We start from the raw sequence: 6,728 nt of genomic DNA on the forward strand, positions 1-6,728 counted from the left end.
AAAAGCTGAATGGGACAAAGGACAAAGGACTGAGTAGACGTGTTGCCGAAGAAATATATGAATGGCCAATGAGAACGTAAAAAGATGCTCCTGGGGTTGGGAGGATGGTCCATGGGTAAAGTGCTTTCTATGAAAGTGTGAGGACCTGAATTCAGATCCCCTCCTGTGTGTGTGTGTGTGTGTGTGTGTGTGTGTGTGTGTGTGTGTGTGTGTGTGTGTGTGTGTGTGTAAGCAGTCGATGTCAGGCGTCCTTCTCAATCACTTTTTACTTTGTATATTGAGGTGAGGTCTCTCACTTGGACCCCACCCACCAACTTGGCTAGTCTAGCCAGCCAGCTTGATCCAGTTATCCCCTGTTCTTGCCTCTCAAGCTGGGATTGCAGGTGGCTGCAAATCCTCCTGATGTTCACAAGGGTGCTGGGGATTCGAACTCGGTTCTCACACTTGTGTGGCAAGTTTTTTACCCACTGAACCATCTCCCCAGCCCCAATGGATGGCTTTCTCCTGCGGTCAAACCAACAGTATCACTTAAAAAGAGCAAAAATCTTGGAATCTCGATACATCTACAGTTAAGAATCAAATAATTCAGGGCATAATGCAAATACATGCTATTTTTAGATAGCAAGCTAAATATTGGCAGGCTTGAAGGCATTAGGGTCAGGCTCCTTCTCTCCCCCCATAACCATTGACTTGTAAAACCAAGAATAACAGCAGCAAGACTCTAAGTGGTTAGTGGATGGGATCGAGTCTTATCACCAGCCGTGGGAAGGGACATGACATCCCGAGGGCTGTTAATTGATAACTATCTAAAACCAGTTCCAGGAATCTAAACATAAAGTTCCTACCTAGCCTCAGGTTTTCTGTGTCTTTGCTCACTCTCAAGAGTGCCGGTCCGAAGGTGCCTGTCAATCACCTGGACAGGAAAGTGCTCCTCTAGAAAGCTGTCTGTTCTATAAACTTAGAAATAGTGTAAACCTACCTAAAAATGGAGGATAGCTCAGTGCTCTCTCTGGCCACTGTCAGCTCTCACCCTGTGGAGGTCCTCTGCTCGTCACTGCTTCCTTACTGCTCTCTGGCACCCCTCAGGTGACCCCATGTTCTGTGATAAACTGCGTCCTTCTTCTACCCTACACTGTGTGTCTCATCGGCATGATTTTAACAAAGATCTCAGCGGCCCAGGAGCCGAGACTCTCAGAGTGGAGGCCAGCAGCACTATGGGACTCCTTTAAGCTAAGCCAAGCAATCCCCAGGGGCAAGGCCTCCTGGCCTGGAGAGAAATGCACATTTTCCCCCTAAAGGTTTAGCAGCAGAAGGTAAGGAGCACTGTATGGCACCTGTATGCCCGAGGTTCGTTTTATGATGTCACATTCTCAAACCGATGGTGACCGAGGCCTTAGAGAATTATATCTGCTACACCTAGCCCGTGCTGCGCCATGAGGAAGGAGAGAGACGATATTTGTGGGTTCCAGAGATTTTTATGATTCACCACATAAGCAGGTCACTGGTCGATCAGGGCCGCAGGATAAGGACTCAGGAGCCTTGTTTCTCCTGACAGTCCAGAGCAGGGAAAGAAGCGGGGTTTATAAACACAAAATTCACAAACATTTGTTTCCAAGTTACAGTTACAATTTTCACCAGTCAGAAATCAAAGATTAGGGACTTTTCTTGAGTGTTTCATCTTTGTCAATGGACATACAACACAAGCCTTTCAGTCCAACCAATCAGATTCATTGTTCCTTCTGTTGTTAGGAACAGCCGTGATGTTTCTAGAGAACTAAAGGTGTATAACGACTACTTCCATGGTTTAGGGAGGAAGAGGGTCAGCCATTGGAAAGTTCTCAGCTCCCATGAGGCTTGGGAACCTGAACTTTATTTCACCCTACAGGCAAAATGGAGTCTGAAGTCAAAATGTCAGTACTCAGGCCAAGGTGGTTTAGCCTGCTCCCTTCACATCAGGTCAATCTTTGGAATTCTTGCACAGCAGGAATTGTAAATGGGACTCTGTTTCTACAGCAAATCAGGAGTTCAACGAAATCCCACAAACATCAGTGATATCCTATGGCTTACCGTCTCCAGCATTTTGAATGAGGGGGGTGAATGACTTAAAGCATTATTTGGCTAAGTTAAATCGAGCCAGAGCGTTATTGCTAATTCTATGAAAAACTAAGATCGACTGACTCCCTTTGGCAAGCAATGTCTCTCCCTTTGAACTGATGCCTGATCTAGTGAGGGAGCGCAGATTTTCACTGAGTTACAACTGAAAGGGAAGCTTCGTTATTCCATGGGCTCATCACACCATCGTGTGGCCTTGTGGTGGAATAACAATCCTGAGGAGGTGTCTTGTGGATAGACTTAAAGACGGCATAGCTTTCCAGCGGGAGGCAGGAGGATTGAGAGTTTGAGGACAGCCTGGACTACATTGCAAGGTCCCGACTCAAAAACACAAACAAAATAAAAAGTCAAGAGTCTCAGTCCCACAGAATTTTTGTTCTGCCTGTGAAATCTCTTCACCTGTCTATAATGTTCTGACCTGAGTCTGTGGTTAATATTTAAAGACAACAGAACATTTCAAACCTTTCCCACAGATAGAAATAAGTATTGCTTGAATACTAAATAATACATGAACTATCACCTAACATTGGGTTTGAGAATGTACCAGTTGGGAGGAATTGTTAATTAATCAAAATGAGCATAATTATACTAATTAGATCCCATGAGACTCCAACTGTAAATCTTTCGTAGCTCTTGAAGCCTCTTAGTTTAACGAAACTAAAGACAGATCTAAAGATGAGGAAAAATATCTAGGCCCAAACAGTAGGATTGGTTTCTATGAAAGTCCAAAACATAATATTTTTTTAAAAATGGGTTTGGGGTTGGAGAATGGCTTAACCAGTGAAGAGCCTACTGGTTAAGCATGAGGACCTGAGTTCGATTCCCAGCTCCCACATAAGATCCAGCTGTGCCTGTAATCCCAGTGCTGGACAGGCAGAGCCAGGAGGATCCCTGGGGCTCACCGTCCAGCCAGGCCAGCTGAATCGGCCAACGTCAGGTTCTGTGAGAGACCCTGCCTCAAACACTAAGGAGAAGAGTAAGTGTAGAAGACAGCTAACATTGTCTGCATACACACATGCATGCATGCCCATATAACGTATGCATGCACATACAACACACACACACACACACACACACACACACACACACACACACACACACACACATTTATCCTGTTTAAAAACTAGGAATTAGGTTTTTACTCTCCTAGGAGAATTAGAGATAAATATTCTGTTACAACTGCTAATGCCAGTCTATTATTTACACACAGTGGGTTTTTCTGTTACAGAAAATCATTACAGGAGGCTCAAACTAGGGCCATGGCTGGGGGCTGTGGAGTGACAGGAAAGATACATACTGTGTTGGAAAGAATCAGAACCAGGGCCATCGTTACAAATCTTTATACAAATACTGGGGAGGTAGCACAGGGGTCAGGAGAGCTTGCTGTTCTTTCAGAGGACCAGAGTTCAATTCCCAGCACCTGAAACTCCAGCTCCTTCTTCTGGCCTCTGAGGGAACTTAAAGATGTGCACACATAGCCGGGCAGTGGTGGTGCACGCCTTTAATCCCAGCACTCGGGAGGCAGAGCCAGGTGGATCTCTGTGAGTTCGAGGCCAGCCTGGGCTACCAAGTGAGTTCCAGGAGTTCCAGGAAAGGTGCAAAGCTACACAGAGAAACCCTGTCTCGAAAAACCAAAAAAAGAAAAAAGAAAAGATGTGCACACACACTCATACACATACATTAAAAATTTTTTTTAGGGTTTTAGAATAACTTAATCCATAAATCCCTTTCTTAAACAAAATCTACTCTTTTTTTTCTTGCCAGATGTGATGACAGATGTTATTAATCCCTGTGTTCAGGAGGCAAAGGCATGTGGGTCTCTGTGAGTTTGAGGCTAGCCTGGTCTCCAAAGCAAGTTCCAGGCCAGTCAGGGCTACACAAAACAAAACAAAATCATATCTGCTTTCACTCTCTCTCTCTCTCTCTCTCTCTCTCTCTCTCTCTCTCTCTCTCTCTCTCTCTCTCTCTCTCTCGTGTGTGTGTGTGTGTGTGTGTGTGTGTGTGTGTGTGTGTGTGAAAACCATGTGACTTTGCTGCTGGCCCTCCTCTGTTTTGCAGTCCCGGGGTTACATTAAGGCCTCATGCAGGCAAGTGCTGTATAACTGAGCTATATTGTTATTGTTTTATATACCTAACAGTCACAATTTAAAACAGCTAATGGACATAGTGCTTGTGCTAACAACTTTTAAAAAATAACTATCCTATTCAAATATACAAACTGTACTTGGTAAAATGCACCAGTCTGAAGTATGCAGCCTGGGAATTACCCACGGTAGACACGCCTGTGGAGTTTCCACTCGGGTCAAGAAACAGAAGTGTTTGTAACTGAGAACCCTTGACTCTGTCCTTGCCTTGTAGCTACCCATGCTTCCCCTTTCTCAGTGATCCATTCTGAGTTCCAGTCTGACCCCACGGGTTTTTCCTGCTCCCGGCTCTCCAGCTCACCAAGATGCTTGCTTGTAAGACGCATGTGTGGAGTGAGCGAGTGCCCATTTGTTTTCATTACTGCGTAGTATTCCATTACCATCACAAATTCACCCACATGCCGCCCACAGACTCTGGTGTCTCTGAGACTTATGGCCATTACAAACACATGCAGTCCAAGCAGCCTTGCTCATGACTTTTTCTGCACTTGTGTGAGCATCTCTGTGGGGAAAAGGCAGGCCTTACATGCAGGTGCTCCACTCTTGTACCTGTTACAGTTAGTTCCTCAAAGTGATGCCCTGTTTTAAGGCACACCGCTGATGCTGTCTTTTCTTTGTTTGTTTGTTTGTTTTGTTGTTTTTCGAGACAGGGTTTCTCTGTGTAGCTTTGTGCCTTTCCTGGAACTCACTTGGTAGCCCAGGCTGGCCTCAAACTCACAGAGATCCGCCTGCTCTGCCTCCCAGTGCCGGGATTAAAGGCGTGCGCCACCACCGCCCGGCCAATGCTGTCTTTTGTTAAACCTTAGTTTTAGCTACTTTGTGATGGCGGCAGTGGCAGCTTACTGTGGTTGTAAAGTGTGTTTCCTTAATGACCACTAAAATTAAGAGGACTTTTCTATATTTCTTGGCCATTTAGATGTTCAATCCAAGACTTCCTTTTTTTTTTTTTTTTTTTTTTTTTTTTGTTTCAGGCCTTTGCCTCCTTTTTTTTTTTTTTTGCATCTGAATTTCCATATTAGTGTGTTAGTCGGGGTTTTCTAGAGTTGCAGAACTTATGGAATGAATCCCTATATGTATATAAAGGGGAATTCATTGGAATGACTTACAGGCTGCGGTCCAGCTAATCCAACAATGGCTGGCTGTGAAGGAAAGTCCAAGAACCCAGTAGTTGCTCAGTTCCACAGGCCTGGGTATCTCAGCTGGTCTTCTGCATGTGCTGGAATTCTGAAGAAGCAGGCTCCAGTGCCAGTGAAAGAATGGATGGCCAGCAAGGTCAGGGCAAGGAGGCAGAGAGCAAAACCTTCCATCTTCCATGTCCTTATATAGACTTCCGGCGGGAGGTGTGGGCCCGATGAAAGGTGTCTCTTCCCGAGCAGAAAATCTCTCCCAGGTGTGTTCTCCATTGCTGGATTGTAGTCCGTTCCAGATACAGTCAAGGTGACAACCAAGAGTAGCCATCACAATTAGTAATGATGTAATGTGTCCAAACACTGTCCTTTCCTCCATATTGTAGCCTTGTCATCCGCCAAAGTCACGTGACCGTGTGTACGCTGTTTCTTCTGGGCTCTCTTCTGTTTCATTAGCCTGCATGTCTACTTTTGTGTGAGCACTGCACTGTTCTGCTGGCTTTGTGGGGAGTCTTTGTTGTTGTTCCAAAGTAGACTCAACAATCCATGTTTTTATTCCATCATTTCTATATTCTATTCCCCCTTTTTCTTTTCAGAGATCTCTGAACCTAATTTCTCTCATTCAGTTTTTTTTTTCCTGACCATGACCAATAACAATTTGTAACCAACCCCCCTAAACAATGACAAACATCCATAACCTTCTTGAGGTGAACGTCTGGAGTTCTTTTACCAGTTTATAGAAATTCTTTATATCTGGGAGTGGAAAGAAGGCTCAGGGGTTAAGGCTGCTTTGCTGCTTTTCCAGGGGACTAGAACTCAGTTCCTCGTCACCATGCCAGACTGGTCACAACTGCCTGCAACTCCAGCTCCATTGTTTAATAACTACATTATTAAAGTAGTTAGAATATTTTTAATATACTTAAAATATTCTTGGTATATTCAAAATGCCCTTTTCTGGCCTCCCTGGGCACTGGTGAATATGCACGCACACGCGCACCACACAGCGCACACACACACACACACACACACACACACACTTTAAAAAGTAGAGGAATACAAAGTTGGGGGCAGTAGGGAGGTGGGGTGGATCTGAGAGGAGTTGAGGGAGGAATTATAGGTGAATAGTATCAAAATACATTGTATGAAATTCTCAAAGAATCAATAAAAATATTTTTAAAATAAAAATATTTTAAACCGGGCGGTGGTGGCGCACGCCTTTAATCCCAGCACTCGGGAGGCAGAGCCAGGTGATCTCTGTGAGTTCGAGGCCAGCCTGGGCTACCAAGTGAGTTCCAGGAAAGGCGCAAAGCTACACAGAGAAACCCTGTCTCGAAAAACCAAATAT

This window comes from Peromyscus leucopus, chromosome 4, assembly GCF_004664715.2.
Source record: "Peromyscus leucopus breed LL Stock chromosome 4, UCI_PerLeu_2.1, whole genome shotgun sequence".
Classification (NCBI taxonomy): Eukaryota; Metazoa; Chordata; class Mammalia; order Rodentia; family Cricetidae; genus Peromyscus; species Peromyscus leucopus.